A 24,252-nucleotide genomic window follows, 5' to 3' on the forward strand; every position below is an offset into this window, starting at 1 on the left:
AAAATATTTAAATTAAAGAAATGGGATAAACCCAGTCTCTTTGATAATACATTTATAAGTGGGACAAAACCCGATTTTCATTTTGACACATCTATAGGGAATGATCCCAATTATTGAAAATAATTCTCCTTTTTAATTAGGTGACTTTTATTGCCACTTTTCTAAGCCTTCAGTGCTCTCCAGCTGGCTTTTATTGGCTTCACACTAAGTTACCTGAAACACGTGTTTAAAACATTTTATCAGCAGGAAATACTGGTGAGTGAATCCCAGTTTAATCAAGAAAACGTTATCAATTTAAACAGTATTGAGAGCGATCACAATGTTTATATCTACACAATTACTCATTCAGTACTTGCCACTCGACCGGATCTGTGGCTATGGTCATATCACACATTGGCTAACTCTTCGTCCAATTGTGAAGATTATCAAGTAATGTATACAAAACCCCATAATACCGGCAGTAATTGAAGAATTACAAAGACTCAATCACTGCTAAATTGCATTGTAAAATATTTATGGTTTTGTAAAAACTGTTTGCAAAAAGGAGATTACTCACATTGCTATTATAGGTCTTTCCTTTGTGACTTCCTGGTTATAATCTGTTATTAAAACAATGCACACGTGTTAGTATAATAACCCATTAACATTAGTAATACCCTCCCCGAGACGGCATTCCAACGACTACGTCAGGCAGAACCACGACAGCCGTTACGGAACCCTAGATCAATCGGGCAGGGTATCTAATACGTATCTAGGTGTAACGCCCGGCTCTTTTGTACTTTCCATTTTTAGAAAGTTTTGTTCGTATTTCTATTTTTGGAAACCTTGTATTCTTGTAATCGCTCCTTTCATTGTAACCATTATCAAACCGAGACATGGATCATTAATGAAACTCGTATTCTGATACAAATATGTTATACACACTTTTTATATGCTCAAACATTCACTTTTATGGAACGATTGATACTTATTCGTGATTCTTGGAAACTATGTACTAAACTTGTAAATACATGAAACTTGTGCATTAAACGTATTTTGAACGTAAACAATACTTGATTATGAAACTTATACGCTTAATTATACTTCGGTTATGATTATTGTGCTTGATTACATCTTATACTATGCTTTTATGTCAAAACAAGTCCCTAAACTCTCAAGATTGTACCTAAAAGGATCAAATACAAACTTCAGGGACTAAAGTGTAACAAAACGAAAGTTGGGAGACCCCTACCCGCCGCGTGACGCGAGGGTCCTAGACGTCACGCGACGCCCTTGTTTCGGCAGAATGTGTGTTTCCTTGAGCTGCATGCACGAAATCCCATTAATCCAATTCACCCAATCACCTTTAATCCACCTCTAATCACCTCCAATCACCTTCTAACTCCCTAATTATAAATACCCACCTTCTCCAACCCATTTGACACTTTCACAACTTCCTAATCTTCACTAAAACACTCTCAAATCTGCAGAAAATCTGAGTTTGGACAGCTTCTTGTATCTTTACTAAAGTGAGTGTAACTCACTCATTACTTAACCAAATCACTTGGTTCTTCTTCCTAATGCTTCATTATGTCCTTAGGTTTGAATCCTTGGTTTTTCCTTGGAAGAATCATGCTTGGATTTGCCTTAAAATGGACCAAAACTTTCTGTTTTATATTTTATTTTCAACAACTTGTTATTCCTTATCAAACTTGAGTTTACTCATCTCATTCCTATGTCCTAATGCTTACAACACTTTTGTGGTTGGTTAGGCTTAAAAACAAGGTTGAGACACTTAAAAATCAGAGGATTAAACCTCATAAACTTGGTGTTTTATTTAGGGTTTTAACCCACAAATCATGTCAAACTTAAGCTTTGATACATGAGTGATTATGGAACAACTTGGGTTGTTCCAAACATAAAATCCTCACATGGTTTGATGATTTCTAATAGTTAGTTTACTTAATGTACTTGTTATAACCTTAGTTCATGACCCTCCTTGGTTGTTTTTACATCAAGTGTAGTGGTGAACATCAAAGGGGTACCTAAATGGAAGCTTGTCTTCCTACCCCATACGTGACATCTATGACACATCTTGAGGTACCTAAATGAAGAATAAATCTTCTACCTCTTACTTGAATACTTAAAATATATATCCTACAAGTTAAATAATATATATGTACATACACATCTTTGATAATCATCTAAGGACCTAAAACCTTGTCATGATTCTTATGAGTGTTCAACTCATGAAATCACTAAGACCCTTGTGGTTACCAAGTGTCATGCAAGTGTTGAAGGGAAGATGAATACTTTGATATTATATTCTATTACATTTTCATGATACTTAAATTCCGAATCTTCCGAATCCCCCAAACTCATACACTTTGTTTCTTTGTGTAGAGGAACAAGGTGCTCCAACTAGCTAAACCACCAACTTACTCTCGGACCTCAAGCTAAAGACTTGCAAACCGTGAGTATACTCGTATTTCCCCCTTTTTACTTTTACCACTTTTGGGGTGTAACATGTTTACCTATTGAAAACTTACACATAAACACTTTGTTAAACACATGAACGTTCCTATAACATGCTTGTATACGTGATGGCTTGATACTTTAAACTTGGGTTATTCTTATGTGTTGAACTTATCATTAACTTCGTACGAGCCAAACCTTGACATATGTAGCGCTATAGGATTAACGACCCGCCCGTAAACTTGAGGTTATGTCTTGAGCATATTGCGTTTTCTTGGTTTGATATGTTAGACACATGCCATATTTAATGTTTATCTTGAATCATATGCTTGCTATGAGGAATTGTTCACACTTTTTATCTTATGCTATGTACGTACCAAACTTGTATACTCGCCTTTGCTTTTGCATTGAATTGTATTTTTAAACATGTTACAGGTTGATGATGATGAAATGAAAACGGATAGCAAAGATGCCTAGATACTCACTTAGACGTTTAGGTTTAAAGTGTTGTATCAATTTTGTTTATGTTATGTTGAACAATGTTGTTATTTGCTTTTCTTGTAATGTTTTGACAATTTATTTTGGAAATGAAATTTGGATTATTAAATTATTGTCACAAATAGCGTTATGATGTCTCGAGCAATCTTCACACTTCGTCTCATCCCGATGTTTCCGCCATTGGTTGGGGTGTGACAGATTGGTATCAGAGCCATAACTATAGGGAATTAGGAAAATTGCCATGCTTTTGCCCTAGTCTATAGTTTTAGGAACTTTGTCTCTTATTTGTTGTTTAAAACATTTGTGCTCTATCTTACATGCTTCCTAGCTACAATTCTTGTATTTAAACTTATGCGCCTTTCCTAAGGCTAACACGAATACACTTATGCTATTTTATACTCTTGTCACATCAACGAGACAACTTTACCAAAATAGGCGTGAAACCCACAATTTGGTAAACGACTCCCACTCTACCTTTAATCTATTTTGCACGAAATTTCACCATTAAGCTAGGAGTGACATCCACAACTTAATGGTAATTTCCATTTCAACTCTAGTGGACCCTTGTCAAAGTGTCAAAATTTTATTTTGGCCGACAAGTACCAACCACATTTAGGGTACGAAATCGTCAAGTTAGGGGTGAAACCCGCATCTTGTCGATTAAGTCCCATTCCTTGATTTTTTTTATTCTCGCCAAAGTACCGAATGTTCCAATCATTTAGAGATGTGTAGTAACCGGAAGGGTAAGATACCGTTAATCGCTTCTCGACGAGAGTATCTTACTTATAGGCCAAAGCACAATATCTCTAAATCGAAAGGACTTTCGACCCACTTTGGAATTGTCGACGTTCCTCTACCCGGAACACTCCTACGTTTTATTGAGCCTCTCTTTTATGTATCTCAATTTATATGTGATTTTATACTTGAACGTTCATCCATTTTGAAATGTCGTTTTAATCATGTCGCACATTATCGCAATCACAAACAATAATAATTCTCATGAACCAACTAAATTTATATTTTCCTATTCGCGACTTATGTATTATACATGTTGAATGTGTGTTGGAAACTTATGCTTTATGTGAACTTTACTTGGTACTTGAACATCTACTTGCTTGCATACACAAACCTTGTTTTCAATTAATGATCAAAGTCTCATCCTTTCCTTCTCTTTCAATCTTTTAGATGTCGTCTAGCTCCTCCAAGAGACTCAAGTCTAAGAAGGGTTCGACTTCCTCTGCCATGTCTCAAAAAGATTGCATGAAATTCATGGCCAAACAATTTGCTAAGGTCCTACCCGATATCGTTAGCAAGATTCAAACCGATTCACCACATGGTTCGGTCGACTCAAAGGCCGACAAACCCAAAGCCACCTTCCAATTCAAGCAATTCATGGCTTGCAAACCCTTAGAATTTACCGGCAAGAATGGCGCTACCGCCATGATGAATTGGTTTGACTCCATCGAGCTTACCTTCTTACAAAGTGGTTGCCCTGACGAGCTGAGAACATTGAATGCAACCGGTGTGTTTCGTGAAAAGGCACTTGAGTGGTGGACAACTGAGCGTAACAAGAGAGGAAACGAGGCCGCACACGCTATGCCGTGGGACGATCTCAAACAACTTATGAAGGATCACTTTTGTCCCCCTCACGAACTCCAAAAGTTGGAAAATGAATTCTGGAACCTCACGCAAAAAGGGAGTGACATGGATGGTTTGATTACACGCTTCAAACAGCTTAGTGTTCTATGCCCTGGTCAAGTAGAAACCGCCCTCAAAACCATGGCCAAATTCATTCGTTGTGTTGCACCTTCCTTAACAAACCATCTTGCATCTGCCAACCCTCAAACCATTGAAGACGCGTACCGCATAGCTACCGAACTTAACAACAATTGTGTTCTTCATGGAACCTTTGACAAGGTTTCAACAAAGAATGCGCACCAAGCCACCATTGACTCTCCTAATGAGTCTAAACCCTCCCAACAATCTAAGAGAAACCAAGGCAAGAAGCGGAAGGCTTCAAGCCAAAACTGCGCGGTCGTTGCTCCGCCAAACCCACAACCCCTTCAAACTGTGCCTGCTTTCAATGGTGAGCGCAAGGTTTATACTGGAACGCACCCAAAGTGCGACAAATGCCGATATCATCACCCCCCAAACGCTCATTGTCGAAAGTGTGACAAGTGTGGCCGGTATGGGCATCTTTCGCCATACTGTCGTATCCCCCACAGGCCTACCAAAACCAAGCTCTTTTGGCTCCAAATCAAGTCGCTCCTGTGCGAGCATGCTTCACGTGTGGTGATACCAACCACATGGCCAATGTGTGTCCTCAACGATATCAACCACAACAACCTCGACAGCAACAACCACAGCCACAACCCCAGCAACAACAACAGGTTCAAGAACCCGCCAGGGGTCGAGCTTTCCTTCTCACCACAGCTCAAGCTCAAAATGCAAACGACGTCATCACTGGTACGTTTCTCATTAACCATGTCTATGCTTCATGCCTATTTGATACTGGTGCCGATAAAAGTTTTGTGTCGTTAGAATTCGAGTCTTTGCTCAAGTGTAAACGCTCTAAGTTGCCAAAATCTTTCGCTGTCGAAGTTGCTAATGGTAAAACCGTCAATGTCAATTATGTTCTCTCCAATTGTTCTCTAATCCTTAACGATCATACGTTCTCAATCGATCTCATACCTATGCAAATGGGTAGTTTCGACGTCATAGTAGGTATGGACTGGCTTAGGCGAGTTCGTGCTGAAGTTGTCTGTTCTGAGAAGTTTATTCGCTTGCCTCTTCCAAATGGTGATTCTCTACACGTCTATGGTGAAAAGCCTTCTCAAGGCCTTAAGCTTATGTCATGTATCAAGGCAAACAAGTGTTTACGCAAGGGTACCTTCGCCTTTCTCGCCCACATCGTGGAAGAGAAGGATAAAGGCCCAAGCATAAGTGACGTTCTTGTTGTAAGTGACTTTCCGGATGTATTTCCCGAAGACCTTCCTGGTCCTCCTCCTGCTCGTTCTGTCGATTTTCGCATCGATTTAGTGCCTGGCGCTACGCCTGTCGCTAAGTCCCCCTATCGTTTAGCACCCTCTGAGATGCAGGAGCTCTCGAGTCAACTTCAAGAGCTTCTTAACAAAGGCTTCATACGCCCTAGTACTTCTCCTTGGGGCACTCCCGTGTTGTTCGTCAAGAAGAAAGATGGATCCTTTCGTATGTGTATTGACTATCGTGAGCTCAACAAGCTTACTATCAAGAATCGATACCCTCTTCCTCGCATTGATGACCTCTTCGATCAATTGCAAGGCGCAACCTGATTTTCAAAGATCGATCTTCGTTCTGGGTATCATCAACTTCGAGTACTCGAAGAAGATGTGCCTAAAACCGCCTTTCGTACGCGTTATGGTCATTATGAGTTCGTGGTCATGCCCTTTGGTTTGACCAACGCACCTGCTGTCTTTATGGACTTAATGAACCGCGTGTGCAAAGCATACTTGGACCGTTTTGTGATCGTCTTCATCGACGATATCCTCATCTATTCCAAGACGCAAGCAGAGCATGAGCAACACTTGCGCCTTATTCTTGAACTCCTTCGTACTGAACACCTATATGCCAAATTCTCCAAGTGTGAATTTTGGTTACAAGAAGTTCAATTCCTTGGTCACACTGTCAACAAACTTGGTATTCACGTTGATCCCGCAAAAATCGAAGCTGTGAAAAATTGGGTCGCACCTAAATCTCCGTCCGAAATCCGTTCGTTTCTTGGTCTTGCTGGTTACTATCGTCGTTTCATCTCCAACTTTTCGAAAATCGCTGTTCCTTTGACCTCCTTGACTCAAAAAGAGAGACCTTTTGTTTGGGGTCCCGAACAAGAGGAGTCTTTTCAAACGCTCAAGGACATGCTTTGCAATGCTCCTATCCTAACGCTTCCTGATGGTAACGATGATTTCGTTGTGTATTGCGACGCTTCAAACCTTGGTCTTGGTTGTGTCCTTATGCAACGTGACAAAGTTATCGCTTACGCATCGAGGCAACTCAAAATTCATGAGAAAAACTATACTACTCACGACCTTGAACTTGGTGCGGTCGTTTTTGCATTGAAGATTTGGCGACACTACCTTTATGGTACTAAATGTGTAGTCTTCACCGACCATAAGAGCCTTCAACACATCTTCAATCAAAAGGAACTAAACATGCGTCAACGTCGTTGGGTGGAATTGTTAAACGACTATGATTGCGAAATCAAATACCACCCGGGTAAGGCGAATGTAGTAGCCGACGCCCTTAGTCGCAAAACTCACGTCCAAAGTATCCGTTGTTTCCAACTCGTCCACGATCTTCAAAATCGCATACGTAACGCCCAGTATACATCCGTTAATGAGGGTAACCTCTACAACGAAATGCAATGTGGTGCTGAGAATAGTCTCGTGTCCAAACCCGATGGTATTCTATACTATCTCAATCGCATCTGGATTCCCAATCGTGGCGATCTTCGCAATTTCCTGATGAAGGAGGCCCATAACACGAAATATTCTATTCACCCTGGTGCCGATAAGATGTACCATGATATGCGTACTTCCTATTGGTGGCCTGGAATGAAGAAGGATATAGCCACCTTCGTTTCTAAATGTCTTACGTGTTCCAAGGTAAAAGCCGAACATCAACGTCCCTCTGGCTTGCTCGAACAACCAATAATTCCCGTTTGGAAGTGGGAGAGCATTGCCATGGATTTCATCACTAAGCTTCCTCGCACTACAGCTGGTCATGACAGCATATGGGTCGTCGTTGATCGATTGACCAAATCAGCTCACTTCCTCCCCATTCGTGAAGACTTCAAAGTCGAGAAATTGGCTAAGGTCTACATGAAGGAAATCATCTGTCGTCACGGGACGCCCATTGATATCATTTCTGATCGTGATGCCCGTTTTACGTCTCGTCTTTGGGAAACTTTTCAATCTGCTATGGGTACTAAGCTGAACCTTAGCACCGCCTTCCATCCTCAGACTGACGGTCAAACCGAGCGTACTATCCAAACCTTAGAGGATATGCTTCGCTCATGCGTAATAGATTTTGGTGGCAACTGGGATTCATACTTGCCCTTGGCTGAATTCTCGTACAATAACAGCTATCACACGAGTATCCAAATGGCTCCTTTCGAAGCATTGTATGGTCGCAAGTGCCGTTCGCCTATTTCTTGGCACGAGATTGGTCAAGCCCAAATCACCGGTCCCGAGCTTATACAAGAGGCTACGGACAAGATTTTACAGGTTCGAGACAACTTATTGAAAGCCAGGAACCGACAAAAGAGTTACGCTGACAAAGGACGCAAACCTATGGAATTCGAGACAGGTGACAACGTGCTTCTCAAGGTATCCCCTTGGAAAGGCGTGGTTCGATTTGGCAAGAAAGGGAAACTCGCACCTCGCTACGTTGGTCCTTTCAAGATTCTCGAAAGTATTGGCAAGGTTGCGTATAGACTGGACCTGCCTGAAGGACTCAGCAATGTACACCCTGTCTTCCATGTGTCCAACTTAAAGAAATGCCTAGCTGACGAAGGACTCCATGTTCCTCTCGAAGACCTGCAAGTCAACGAGACACTTCACTTCGTGGAAAAACCGGTCGAAATCGTGGACCAAGGAACCAAGCAATTGAGGCGCAGTCGAATTCCTATTGTCAAAGTTCGATGGGAAGGAAAACGTGGCGCTGAATTTACTTGGGAGCTCGAAAGCGAAATGAAGACTAAGTATCCTCATCTTTTCCCTGAGTCTTCCTAAATTTCGGGACGAAATTTCCTAAAGGAGGGGAGACTGTAACGCCCGGCTCTTTTGTACTTTCCATTTTTAGAAAGTTTTGTTCGTATTTCTATTTTTGGAAACCTTGTATTCTTGTAATCGCTCCTTTCATTGTAACCATTATCAAACCGAGACATGGATCATTAATGAAACTCGTATTCTGATACAAATATGTTATACACACTTTTTATATGCTCAAACATTCACTTTTATGGAACGATTGATACTTATTCGTGATTCTTGGAAACTATGTACTAAACTTGTAAATACATGAAACTTGTGCATTAAACGTATTTTGAACGTAAACAATACTTGATTATGAAACTTATACGCTTAATTATACTTCGGTTATGATTATTGTGCTTGATTACATCTTATACTATGCTTTTATGTCAAAACAAGTCCCTAAACTCTCAAGATTGTACCTAAAAGGATCAAATACAAACTTCAGGGACTAAAGTGTAACAAAACGAAAGTTGGGAGACCCCTACCCGCCGCGTGACGCGAGGGTCCTAGACGTCACGCGACGCCCTTGTTTCGGCAGAATGTGTGTTTCCTTGAGCTGCATGCACGAAATCCCATTAATCCAATTCACCCAATCACCTTTAATCCACCTCTAATCACCTCCAATCACCTTCTAACTCCCTAATTATAAATACCCATCTTCTCCAACCCATTTGACACTTTCACAACTCCCTAATCTTCACTAAAACACTCTCAAATCTGCAGAAAATCTGAGTTTGGACAGCTTCTTGTATCTTTACTAAAGTGAGTGTAACTCACTCATTACTTAACCAAATCACTTGGTTCTTCTTCCTAATGCTTCATTATGTCCTTAGGTTTGAATCCTTGGTTTTTCCTTGGAAGAATCATGCTTGGATTTGCCTTAAAATGGACCAAAACTTTCTGTTTTATATTTTATTTTCAACAACTTGTTATTCCTTATCAAACTTGAGTTTACTCATCTCATTCCTATGTCCTAATGCTTACAACACTTTTGTGGTTGGTTAGGCTTAAAAACAAGGTTGAGACACTTAAAAATCAGAGGATTAAACCTCATAAACTTGGTGTTTTATTTAGGGTTTTAACCCACAAATCATGTCAAACTTAAGCTTTGATACATGAGTGATTATAGAACAACTTGGGTTGTTCCAAACATAAAATCCTCACATGGTTTGATGATTTCTAATAGTTAGTTTACTTAATGTACTTGTTATAACCTTAGTTCATGACCCTCCTTGGTTGTTTTTACATCAAGTGTAGTGGTGAACATCAAAGGGGTACCTAAATGGAAGCTTGTCTTCCTACCCCATACGTGACATCTATGACACATCTTGAGGTACCTAAATGAAGAATAAATCTTCTACCTCTTACTTGAATACTTAAAATATATATCCTACAAGTTAAATAATATATATGTACATACACATCTTTGATAATCATCTAAGGACCTAAAACCTTGTCATGATTCTTATGAGTGTTCAACTCATGAAATCACTAAGACCCTTGTGGTTACCAAGTGTCATGCAAGTGTTGAAGGGAAGATGAATACTTTGATATTATATTCTATTACATTTTCATGATACTTAAATTCCGAATCTTCCGAATCCCCCAAACTCATACACTTTGTTTCTTTGTGTAGAGGAACAAGGTGCTCCAACTAGCTAAACCACCAACTTACTCTCGGACCTCAAGCTAAAGACTTGCAAACCGTGAGTATACTCGTATTTCCCCCTTTTTACTTTTACCACTTTTGGGGTGTAACATGTTTACCTATTGAAAACTTACACATAAACACTTTGTTAAACACATGAACGTTCCTATAACATGCTTGTATACGTGATGGCTTGATACTTTAAACTTGGGTTATTCTTATGTGTTGAACTTATCATTAACTTCGTACGAGCCAAACCTTGACATATGTAGCGCTATAGGATTAACGACCCGCCCGTAAACTTGAGGTTATGTCTGGAGCATATTGCGTCTTCTTGGTTTGATATGTTAGACACATGCCATATTTAATGTTTATCTTGAATCATATGCTTGCTATGAGGAATTGTTCACACTTTTTATCTTATGCTATGTACGTACCAAACTTGTATACTCGCCTTTGCTTTTGCATTGAATTGTATTTTTAAACATGTTACAGGTTGATGATGATGAAATGAAAACGGATAGCAAAGATGCCTAGATACTCACTTAGACGTTTAGGTTTAAAGTGTTGTATCAATTTTGTTTATGTTATGTTGAACAATGTTGTTATTTGCTTTTCTTGTAATGTTTTGACAATTTATTTTGGAAATGAAATTTGGATTATTAAATTATTGTCACAAATAGCGTTATGATGTCTCGAGCAATCTTCACACTTCGTCTCATCCCGATGTTTCCGCCATTGGTTGGGGTGTGACACTAGGGGTTATGATACTTACAACGAGGCAGAGCTTCGCTAATTAGGGGGGTAATATACCCGTGTATAATGCCTACACTTTAGAATTGAGAGAAAGAAATGAATTCTGAATGAACTGGATGAACAGCGGATCGCTTCTATTTATAGGGGCTGATTTCGAGTTTTACGCGGCCCGCGTAAGATGTAGCTAAGGGATACGCAGCCCGGGAGGTCCAGAAAGGCGGCTAGGGTTTGCTGAGTCATCGACACGTGGCGGCACCAGGTTTTCGCTCATCGTTGAGTTGCCGCGGCCCGCGTAAGCCGAAGGCTATGCCTTCGCGGCCCGCGAGCGACCCCTGAAATTTGTTTTATTTGTTTTTTAATGAAATAAAGTTATTCGGGGCCGGTTTTCGTATACGGGGTGTATTTTAGGACATATAGGGGCACTCAAATTATATTAGGGGTGTCGGAAATATTTTTGGAGGGTTGATATATCTTGGTACCACTCCTGGTTTATTTAATAAATTATATAGTGCACTCACTTTAAGTATAGTAACCCAATTTAACTTTATCCCTACGTCACGAGACAGAACCCCAACGAATTTAGGCAGAGCCTTGATATACGTTATGGGGCCCTACGTCAGTCGGACAGGGTATCAGTGATCAAGGGTTAAAACACTTAAAATTGGGCAAGGCTTTATTATTATTATGGGGTGCATAAAAAATAATAAAAAGATATAAATAAAGTAGAGAACGAGAGGCATAGAAAGAAAAAAAGAAAGTGATCTTTAATCAGTTTGTGAAATGTAGAGGTATACTCCTATTTATAGCATTCTTGAAGTTCCTTGGGGACAAAGTTGTTCCTTCCTATGCATCCACGTACCATACATGCCTTTAATTCATAGGATGACTTGTTTCCCCAAAGATTTCATTTGCCCATTTTTTTTATTTTTACGTATACATACTTACATATGTAGGTTTAGATTTATTTTGTTAATATTTTATTATTGTAATGTTTATTAACGTAAGTTATGGCTAATTTATTTAGACATAATTATTTTAATTATTTTATTTCATACGTTTATGTTTTGGATTATTATTATTTATTATTTTATTGATATATATATATATATATATATATATATTATAATTAATTCAGCTGCTTCACTTATTCGGCGCGTATAACTTCTAAAATATGACGTTTTATAAAACAACGAACATATCTTTAGAATGAGAATAATCTTATCTACCTTTTGAACCAAGTTTCATTAAAAACAGAGTAGGTTCAAATATAATGGATTTTTATTATTATTAAACGGTTCCTACGTTTGCCAAAACTCCTTATATTTCCATTGGTCAACTTACACATGACCTATTCGTGTAGTAACTTTATTTTAAATTTAGAAATTTTGGGAATGTTACACTTTAGACCCAACCTCAACCTTTTTATATAAGAAAAACTCATCCTTTTTAGGTTGACCAGATGGTTGGTCTTTCTTTTCACCATTTTTCTTTTCAGACTTTTGCAATTCTTTCTCAAGTGTCACATAATAATCCAAAGGAACATTCATCTTTACCGATGTGGTAGAAGATGATTGTTTTTCCAACTCAGAAACCTTTGGTTTTTAAACACCCGTTTTCTTTTCCAAAACTTTTGGCTTCCATGTTTGTTGAGTTGACGCGACCCATTTATAAAATTTGTCATTTTTAGTTAGCATTTTCTTAACAGGTTCAGTTTTGACTCTAATGTTATCTTTTTTCAAAACCTTTTTCTCAACAACCAATGGAGCTTTGCCCTTAGCATCAACTTTCCTTTTCTGAATTTTCACAACTTCAGTCTTAGGCTTCAAGTTGGTACAATTTTGAGCAATATGTCCAACCTGATTGCATCTGAAGCATGTTCGAGTATCAACTACTCGACTTGTGCCTTCAAACTGAGACTGTGAAGCTTTCTTCTCAAAGAATTCTTCATTTGATTTCGAAAAAATCTTTGCTTCTTCATCAGACAGTGAACTTGAACTGTTCACAAACACCTTCTTTTCAACAAACTTCTTGTTTTGAACATTTCTCTTTTGATAACTCTTACCACCCTTATAACCACCCGACCAGTTGTTTCGATTGTTATTATGAAAACGTGATGGAATAACAGGTTTCTTGTAGTAAGCTTTATCTTTCTCAAAATTCATTTGTCTCTTTGTTTGACTCAAACTGTTCACTTCTGACAACTCAACTTCAACCAACTTGTAAACATTTGTTAACTTTTTCACATTAACATTCTCAATGGGAAACTCAGAATCCGAAAACAACTTATCAGATCCCGACATCTTGTACATGACAAGAGTAGGTTCGTCATTTAAGTTGCTTTTGGACTTTTGTTTCGGAATGTATTTGTCCAAGAAACATCCATCTTCCTCAGTAGTGTCACTGTCTGTTTTTAGAACATTTTCAACAACACTTTTGACAACATCAGTTTAGACACTATCGTCATCGGAAGATGTGAACATGACATCAATTGTATCTGGAAGTTTCACTTCATTTTCTTCTTCAATTTCAACCAACCCAGATTGCTTTTTCGAATAGTTGTCAAGAACTGGTGGTGGAACTTGATGAAAACCCACCCCGGTTCCATCGGAGTACACATCTTCACCTGCTTTGTTTTTTCCGATGGGTTTGGGAACAATGTGTTGCAAAACAAAGCTTGCGGAGTTGTAACTCTTAAGCTTCAACTGGATTCGCTCATTTTCAATTTCAGCTTCTTGAACTTTAAGCTTTAATTTTGCGATTTCATCCAGTTGTTGGTTGATTGATTTTAGTTGAACATTTTCTTTATAAGTTTTACCATTTCTGTCATCATTATCTTTCATTGTGCTTTTAAGCTTCTCAAATTTTTCAGTAATCTGGCGATTTTCATGAACTAACCTTTCATTTTCTTGCCTAATCTTTTCATGGTCAATTTTATCATTTTCAATTTTGTTAGTTAACTCTTTTAACCTTTCAGTTGAAGCTTTAACCATCTTATCACGGTCAAGGATTTAATCCTCAACGTTTCTGACTCTCGCAGTCAGATCCTCAACCTTCTTACCGTTGAGATAAGTGACTGTGCTACAAACTTTGCATTCCTTGATGCAATTTTTGCAATCAACATCACCATTGACTTTCTTACCTGACTCAGTCGTTGACATGTTTGAACTGACCTGGCCTTTAGACTCAGAGAAGAATTTAGAATCTACCTTAAGAGCCTTAGCTGCCAGCACCTTGTCAGCCATTTTTCCAAGATTTTCAGCATTCAACTCCTGCGTCGTGTCAATGAACCCAGTATGAACCTTCTTTGACTTCTATTTTTCTTCTTTCTCCTTCTTCTCTTTCTCCTCCTCTTCTCCGCTTCCCCACCATTTCTTCTGCCAATAATCATCTTCTTCTTTATATTCTTTGATTATGGTTTCCACATCAAGAGTGTTATGATCAATAGCAATATTTCCATATGGGTCAAGATAACATTCTCTGTCTGGATCCCATCTCTTTGCTCTTTTTGCCTCAGAAAAGATACCAGATAACCTGATCAATTTGTTTGTGGCCAACAGCTTTCTGTAATTATACTTCTGTTCTTCAGTTCTGTTGTCTTTCCAAGGAATAGGTTCGGTTTTTGCCATGAAAGCATATCCAACCGCATCCTCTTTAGGTAACAACTCACTCCAGTCGTAACCTTCATCGTCGTCAATTACAGCAAGAGCTCTAGACTTCTCTTTGTTCTCCTCGAGCTGCTTCAATCTTGGTGGCTCAGATTTATTCTGATGATAAATCGCCTTCTTGTAGTAATCTTCTCTGAATGGGTTCCCAGACTCGTCGGCATACGCATTCCGGCATTCACGCTTAAAGTGACATTTCTGCTTGCACTTGAAGCACGTTACCCTAGACTTGTCAAAGCCCAACTTGGTAGAAGGTCCACCAATTGACTTCCTTCCGGTTATCTCCATGAAACGCTGTGCCCGACGAACAGCACTGGCCATGCACCACCTTATGTCGATTAATTCCATTTCTTCAGGATCTATTTGGTCATAATCTTCTTTCGTCAGGTTGGTGTTGCCAATCTTCCCTGCCACGAGACTTTCATAAGATTCCAGTACCGACGCTAGGAAAACCATCTGTTGTTTAGCAGACTCCTCGCTGAAATTCTGAGCGTTCTTTATGTCTACATCGATGTTGCATTGAAATAGATTCTTTGCATCAGAATGATTTGCAGATGACGAAGATCCACTGTGAAATCCACTGCTTTGACTTTCTTTGTTTGAAGTGTTAGAACTCTCAGCAGAAAAAGTTGTCTTGGGAGATGTACTCTTTGGCATCATGCTCTTTGGATAATACAAATCCAAATTCTGCTGGTACGATGAGTGATTGACTTTGTGTGTCTTCTTTAGCTCCAGCTCGTGACTTTCAAGTCTCTCAATCAACAGATCCACTGTAAGCTCAGCAGGCTTGATCGTATTTTTCAGCATCAATGCATAATATTGCCAATCCATCTCGTCTGGCAACGAATCAAACAGCTTGTCGACTAGCTCTTCTTGAGAATAGAACATTCCATTTCTCGCCAGTTGCAGCTTTAGGTGCCCAAACCTCTCAATCATTTTACAAACAGACTCATTCTTTAAACACCCAAACAAATCAAACTCTTTTCTAAGTAGTTTCTTTTTGTTTTTCACAATTTCTGTACTTCCTAAACATTTGGTTTTCAACTTATCCCAGAGATCTTTAGCACTAGAGTACTCGATCAAAGATATTATATCTTCTCGAACGGATTGAAACAGCAATGCAACACATTTCTGCTCAGCAACAAACGATTCTATCTCCTCGGGTGAAGTTAAGCTTTCCCCACGTTTGCCTCCATCATCGTATCCATTTTTTAGACTCTTCCAGCTAGGAAAGGCAAAGGCCCTCAACCAATATTCAAACTTCTTGGCCCACCGACTATATTCCTCGATAGCCATCAACTTCGGTGGTTTTTTGTAAGTTCCGAAAGCACTTTCAACCTCCAAGGCATCCGATAACTTTTTCTTTGTATTTGGCATGTTTTCATTGGTGTTGCTCGAAGAAGTATCATCTCCAGAATTTCCAGCAAAGGCAAACAAATCGCTAAACGGGTTCATGAAAATATCATCCATCTTGCACATACCTGAAAAATCAGCAAATACTTAGAAAATTTTCAAAGTTTTGAAAAACAGCAATTTCGAGCGAAATCAGCTTTCGAGCGAAATTAACTCTCGAGCGAAATCAACAGATAAGTTTCGAGCGAAATCAGATATGTTCTGATTTCGAGCGGAATCAGAAAGTATTTTTCAGGCGGAAATAGACTTTGACTTGTTTCGAGCAGAAAAGTTTTTCGAGCGGAATCAGACTTGTTCTGATTTCGAGCGGAATCAAGAAATAGCTTTTGAGCGGAATCAGAATATTTCTGATTTCGGGCGAAATCACAAGCAAAATTTCGAGCGGATTTAACTTTTTATCGAAGAACTTTACGAGCGGAATCAGATTATTAGGTCATTTTTACCAGTTTTACTTTGAATTTTAACCTGATTCTTTCTAGGGTTTGTTAATTCTATGTTTTACACAATATACTCGAAATTCAGTCCATTTCAACCGTTGGAACTAGTTCAAATCAGAAAAGTATGAGAAGAAGAGAGTAGAAATGAGAAAATCCGGTAGAATCAAGCTGCTATGGTATGAACTCCTCGTCCTGAGCTCTGATACCACTTGTTGGACCGTGTTATGACCCTAAACAGTCAGTATAAGGCAGTTCATCTTCATATACAGAGGCGGAATCAAAGTAAATGAAGTCACACAGCTTTATCCGTTTAATTTCCTTTTCTATTAATGGTTTCTGAGTCGATTACAAGAATTCTGACAAAAATCCGGCAGCACCTCGACTCTAATTCCGCTCCAAAAGTTACAACATGAGATCACACATCAGGTATTTATAGTTGGGTTGATTCCGCTCGAAACAGTTCGAGCGGAACCCCATGTGATCATCAGGAGCGGAATCACCAGGTTATCTTTGGAGCGGAATCACAACTTGTCTCTAGGAGCGGAATCACCTAAAACCAATAGGAGCGGAATTACATGAAACTGATTTCGCTTCAAATGACATGAATGTCATTTGGAGCGGAATCACACACTAAAAACCCTAACTTTGATTTCTGTGCTCCAATCTAAGCTATCTAGACCTAAGACTCGATAAAGACACAGTTAACAGACATCCAGTGCACCAACAAATCTAACACTTCTTATTGGAAACTCTTTATCAAAATATAATTTGTCAGAATCATTCAAAGTATATGCTACTTCAAATGCTTCGTCCTTCAAATTAGATTTTGACAACAAAAATTCTTTACTATAAACCCGTTTTCCCGACGTTTTTGAACTCCTGACAGATGAACTCGAACTCCCAACTGACAAACACGAACATTCGGACTCGGATTTTGACTCTGACTCCTCATCCTTATCCAACACCTGATCGACCACCCTTTTTATTAATTCGGACTCATGATCTGTGTCGGATGCTGTGAATGTGATGTCAATGTTGTCTGGTAATACATCGGTTAACTCGGACTTTAACTTTATATTGACTGCCTTATTTACTTGTTCCTCATTCGGTTTTCTAGGCGAGTATCCTTCCCAAATTGGAGGCGGACACTTATTATAACAGACACTCTGTTTATTACCAGTATCCTTTTTCTTCTTTGGCTGTACGTCTTCAAACGCTTCAAAACCTGCAACAGTTGGATAAATTCGGTCAATTAAGTAATCAGAACTTGTATAACTTCTCAGTAAACGTCTGATTCTTTCATATTCTGCTTTCTCAGTTTCCAACTCTTTCTTCCATTTCGCACATTCTTCAATATAAAAATTTATCTCTTTCTGCTTCGACATCATTATTGCATTCATCATTTTTAATGCAGCTTCTCTTTCTGAGTTTGTCTTTTGCAAATTGTTCACTATTTTGTTCAAAACATCATACGACTCCTTCACATTCTTAACATCAAACAACAACTTTTCTTTCAACTTTTCTGATTCACTAAACCTCTCGTCTTTTTCTTCACATTGTTTGCAGGATTCCAAACATGTAAGACACGGTTTTGTGACTTCAACAATCTTTTCAATCTCCACAATCTTCTCGACTTGAACTACCTTTTCCACTTCAACTATCTTCTCAACAATCTTAACTTCTTTCATTTCTTTTGCAGCTTTTCTCTCTTTGAGTTTCTTCAGTTTATCTGCAAAATAAAATTCAAAACTGTCAGAAGATAAATGAGTTTTTCCAACATTTATCTGTTCAATCTCTTCATCATCATCACTGCCTTTTGTTGAACTATTTTTTGAAGAAACAGATTCTTCATCTTGACTTTTCTCTTCATCAGATAACACAGCTATCCATTCCTTCATCAACTCTGGCTTTTGGACAATCTGAGCAATGAAAGCTTTAAGATTGGTATCAGCTGGAATTTACTTGTCCCAGCTAAAACCTGGAGCCACTTTCTCATCATCTTGATCAATAATGCCATAATAAGCTTTCTTATTTGCATCTTCGATCATTTTTCCATGTGCAGTTTGTGAATCCTTTTGTTGATGCTGTTGATTGGTAATTTGTTGATATATAGCCTTTCGATAGTAATCATCTTTTCCAAAAGGATTCTTTGCTCCACTAGACTCCTGATTTTTGCACTCTCTTTTGAAGTGACCTTTCTCCCTGCATTTAAAACAAGTAACTTTAGATTTATCAAAACCTAAAGCTGAAAGGTGAGCATCCAAAAAATCATTTCTTCCTGTAATCATTTTGAACTTTTCAGCTCTTCTCAGAACACTAGCTAAAGCCCATTTTATATCCATAAGCTCCAATTCTTCTGCATCAATCTGGTCGTAATCTTCCTTTGTTAGCATTGGATTGCCAATTCTTCCAGCAATCAATCCTTCATAAGATTCCAATGCAGTAACCAGCAATGCCATATGACTTTTCACAACTTCTTCTGAAAAATTCTGTCCATTTTGAAGATACAATGCCACATTACACTGAATCATATGCCCATTACCAACATTTTCACTTTGAACACTTGGAGGATTTACATTTGAAAGTCCACTAGTGTTGACTGAACTTTGACTGACTGATCCAGATGAATTTCCTGCACTAAAAGCGGTTTGGATCTTTGGACTAGCTTCAACCGTTTGAACATTTCCTTTGTAGTACAGTTTGATATCTTGTTGATGACTTGAGCTATTCATTCTGGCAATCTTCTGCTGTTCAAGATCCTGTGCCTCAAGCTTTTCAATAAACTGTCCGATTGACAATCTGCTAAACTCTCCAGAATTCTTTAAGATCATGAGATAAGTACCCCACTCTTTTTGCGGTAAAGCGTCAGCTAGCTTTTCAACCCATTCTACTGGAGTTTTAGTAATCTTCAACTGAGACATGGTATGCATAAGATGACAGTATCTCTCAATGAGAGTCTTTGTAGTCTCACCAGGCATACTAGTAAACAACTCAAACTCCTTTTTCAACAATGATGCTTTACTTTTGAGCATTTCTGTGCTTCCTTCGAATTTCTTCTTAAGTGCTTCCCAGATCGAAAACGCACTCCCATCATGCTGAAGCAAAATAAAGATGTCTTCTTTGACAGCTTGTTGTAGGAGACTAATCATCATTTTCTCTCCTTTATAACTGTCTCTCTCTTGTTCTGTGAATTCTGAAATGATTTTATCAACTTTCAAAGCACTCAGTGGTCTAACATACTTTGTTTCAATGCTTTCCCAGGCTCTCAAATGGTTTGCCTGAACCCAGTTCTCAAAACGATTTTTCCATCCATGATACTCTTCAATTCCCATAAGCTTCAGGGGTTTTTGCAACGTTCCGGTTTCGTTTTCTAAGTTCATGTTTTGAGCAATGGCAGACGGAGTATTCAAGGATGTGGCAAACGCGTTGTAAAATTCTTCGTCCATGATTTGGTAACACGTTTTTCTAAAACAACACTTTTCAAGCGAAATGAAGTTCAAGCGGAATACACTCTCAAGCGGAATACCCAACTAACAGTTTCAAGCGGAATATCAGCTTTGGAGCGGGATCAGGCAATTTGGAGCGGAATAACAGATTTCACTTGAACTTTCAAGCGAAATAGCAGTTTTGGAGCGGAATCAGAAGATACTCGTACAAGCGGAATCACAACTTAGGTCTATTTTTACCATTTTTAAGCCGAATTTTGTTCTGAAACTTTTAAGGATTTGTTAAAACACAGTTTTACACAATATGTGAGAAATTTAGCCGATTTTAACCGTAAAAACTTGTTGATTTTGAAAAGAAGGTATAGAAAACAGAAATTTTAAGCTGAATCACTAAGAACTCCTCCTCCTGGGCTCTGATACCACTTGTAGGATCGTTTTCAAACCCGAACGAGTCGTTCAGAGGAATTTTGATCTGTTTCAGAGGCGGAAACTAAGAAACAGACTTCGAAATAGCTTGCAAATCACTTTAAACAGCTTTCTGATTGATATAACAGTGATTACAATCACAGGATAAACCGGCAGCACCTCGGTATTCAAATTCAGAATCGTTACATATGATTCCGCTTGAAACCCTTTTTATAGGCAAGAGGTTCCACTTGAAAGTGACAAGAAACATTTCAAGCGGAATCAATTAATTGTGATTTCGCTTGAAACAGTCAATTGTCATTTCAAGCGGAATCAGCATGTTCAAGCGGAATCAGCCTATTTAACACTAGAATCTGCTATTTTCTCGAACAACGTGCCCTGATCTAACATATCTATTACAAGATTCGATACAAGACGAAGTCGACAGATGTATGCACCAACACTTTACATCATAAAATGTCAGATTATATCATCTTCCCCCAATTATATTATCTTTTAACAGAAGAAGAATCTGATTGACGAGAGGGAGGGGGAGCAACAACAGAGGGATTGCTTTTGCTTTCATGATAAGGAAGAGATAAATGATTATTTGTTTGTTCAAGTATAGATATAGAGGAGGGGTATGGTCCTATAGTTGAATAATCAAAACTCTGAAGAGAGTGTCGTCGTCTTCTTGGAATCATACTACTTTGATGGATATGATAATAATAATTATTTGTTTGAGGATTATTTAGCATCCTTTGTTCAGCCTGCATCCTCATGAGTTTTAGTTCTTTTTGCATAGCAATAAGATTTTCCATAATGCCTTCTTCATCATCATCATCAAGCAGGTCAGCTGATTGACAAGAATGATCTGTGCTAACCTGAGGGAAAGGGAGTTCGGAATCGGAGAGGGGACGGAGGTAATCCAACATTGAATTAATATCAGACAATGAAGAAGCACTTGGAGAAGAGCTTCCAACGAAATCAGATCCTATTTCCTATTCTTTATTATTATTAGTATTATGAATCTAATGACCATAAAATAAGAGAGTTCCAAGGAGAACAAGAGTAGATGCAATAACAGGAGAAAGAGAAAACAGGAGAGGAAAGGAGCGCTGCATCTGCATCCAAATCAAAACAAAAACAAAAAATGGGACAAGATTTTGGGGAAGATGATATAATTTGACCTATTATGATGTAAAGGGATATTTATTTATTTTAATTAATTTAATTATTAATAGGTTATAATAAATTCAGATGGACCATTTTGCCCTTGAGGAAAAAGACAAAGCGCTCGGGGGCAAAAGTGAAAGTGCACTAATTTTAAAGTTATTTTACTAATTTCATGAAAATAACGATAAAAGAGGGGGATGGTTAATCATGCATCACGTGGTGGCGTTGATAGGCGAAAGACAAGGGGGTACATGCACTAATCGGCGTTTGTCTCAATTGCTGAGTGTTATAAGCCTTATGTCCAACGCTTGATGCAAAACTACCATCGAGCCGGGGGTCTCATTGGAAGCAGCATCTCTATTCTTATGGGGTAGAGGTAAGGCTGTTTACATCTCACCCTCCTCAGACCCTACCTTAGCTTTTGCTATTGGTGGGAAATACTGAGCATGATGATGATGATGATGATGAACCAGATTTTATCAGCCAAAAATCAGGTAATTTGATATTTGGACCAAAACGGCAATAAAAGTGAAACCACAGAGATCCAGATTTAAAAGGTTTGATTTTTGGACTAAAATGGCAAAAGTGACCGACCAAAATGGCAGTTTACTCTATATTATTTAATGAAAAAAATCTAATAAAAACTAATTTTCTATTACCTGGCTTTTGCTTCTTCTTTTTTATTTAATTACTTTATCGTTTCTTCAATTCGATACATTATCAGAATTAATATACAAATTTTTTTTTCATATGTGTGGGATTTTTTGTTAGATTATTATGTATTTTCTTTAATAAAAATCAATAAATAAACTCAAAAGGTAAATATAAAAAATGTCTAGCTTACCATTAGCAAGTTAAAGTCATTTTAGGGATTATAGTACATCAACCGAAAAAAGTAATTAATATATGCTTGTGAATGTATAGTTACATTGTGACCACCCGGCTCAAAAAGTCTGATTCCGCCACTGCTTTTTTGTAATGAAGGAAGCGATTGGTTGATAATAAGAAAATACAGGGTTACAGGTGAAAAATGAAGACGAGGTGTTATATTATATGGCGATCGGTTTGTAGGCTCTGACTTTTTATCTTGTGAGGGCCAAAAACTTTTTTAATGTGCAGCAACCCCCGACCCCTGCCCCGGGAGGCGGCCGGCCGCGACCTACTCAGAGCTGGTGGTATCGGTGTTTATTAATTTGGCAGCGGAAATTTCATCAGGACCGTAGTTAGGAAATAGTTTATCAGAGTAAAACACCACATTTTTATAATAATAAATACATGGGAAATTCCCAAGTTTCCATTACAAACATGTTTATAGGGATAAACCCTAATTTATTAAAATAAAACTTCTTCTTTATTTAGGTAACTTTTATAGCCACTTTTCCAAGCCTTCAGTGCTCTCCAGCTGGCTTCTAATTGGCTTTCACATTTTGTTACCTGAAACGCGTTTAAAAACATTTTATCAGCAAGAAATACTGGCGAGTGAATCCCAGTTTAATCAAGAAAAGTTTTATCATTTTACAGCATTGAGGGCAATCCAGCAATTACATTTGTTTATATCTACTTTAATTACAACCCACGGTACTATCAATCCTGACTTGTGGTAATGTTACTACTCATAGTGTAGTAACAAGTTATGTATACAAAACCCCAACATACCGACGATAATTGTAGATTTACAAATACTCAATCACTGCGAATTGTAATTTAAAACATTTGAGGTTTTGTAAAAACAGTTTACAAAAAGAGGAATTACTCACATTGCTAATTTAGGTATTTCCTTGTGACTTCCAGGCTATAATCTATTAATTTAAACAATGCACACACGTTAGTATAATAACCCAATTTACATTAGATATACCCTCCCCGAGACAGAACTCCAACGACTGAGTCAGACAGAGCCTTGACATGCGTTACGGAGCACTAGATCAATCGGGCAGCGTAACTAATACGTAACCGGGGGTTATGATACTTACATCGAGGCAGAGCTTCGCTATTTTAGTGGGTATAATACCCGAGCAGAAATTCTATTATTTAGAGAATTGAGAGAGATCGAGAATTTTGAACGAAAATCAACTGAAGCCCATCGATCCTATTTATAGTGTTGATCAGAGGGCGACTCGTGGCCCGCGACCCCCTGTGCTTGTTCTTTCGCGGGCCGTGAGGCATACTAGGGTAGGCCCTAGCTTAGCTTAGTTGACAACTAGCTTCGACACGCCTTACGCCACGTGGCATCACCGGTGCGCCCTGGTGGCCAGCTGTCGCGCCCCGCGACTCGTTCTCCTAAACAGGTCGCGCCTCGCGAGCGACCTGTAAATTTTGTTTTTCTTTATTTTTGTAAATTAAAGGTATTTTGGGGCCCACTTTTCGTATACGGGGTGTATTTTAGGGCGTATCGAGGTATTATAAGACTTTTAAGAGAGTTGTTATATCCACCCCACCTTGTTTTAGAACTCGTCCTCGAGGTTTACTGGAACAGTGTGGGTATTTCCTCTGTATCTCGGATTCAAGCTCCCAAGTGTACTCTGGTCCTCTCTTGGAATCCCATTTTACTTTGACTAGAACTAA

This window comes from Helianthus annuus, chromosome 6 (genome assembly GCF_002127325.2).
Source record: "Helianthus annuus cultivar XRQ/B chromosome 6, HanXRQr2.0-SUNRISE, whole genome shotgun sequence".
Taxonomy (NCBI): domain Eukaryota; kingdom Viridiplantae; phylum Streptophyta; class Magnoliopsida; order Asterales; family Asteraceae; genus Helianthus; species Helianthus annuus.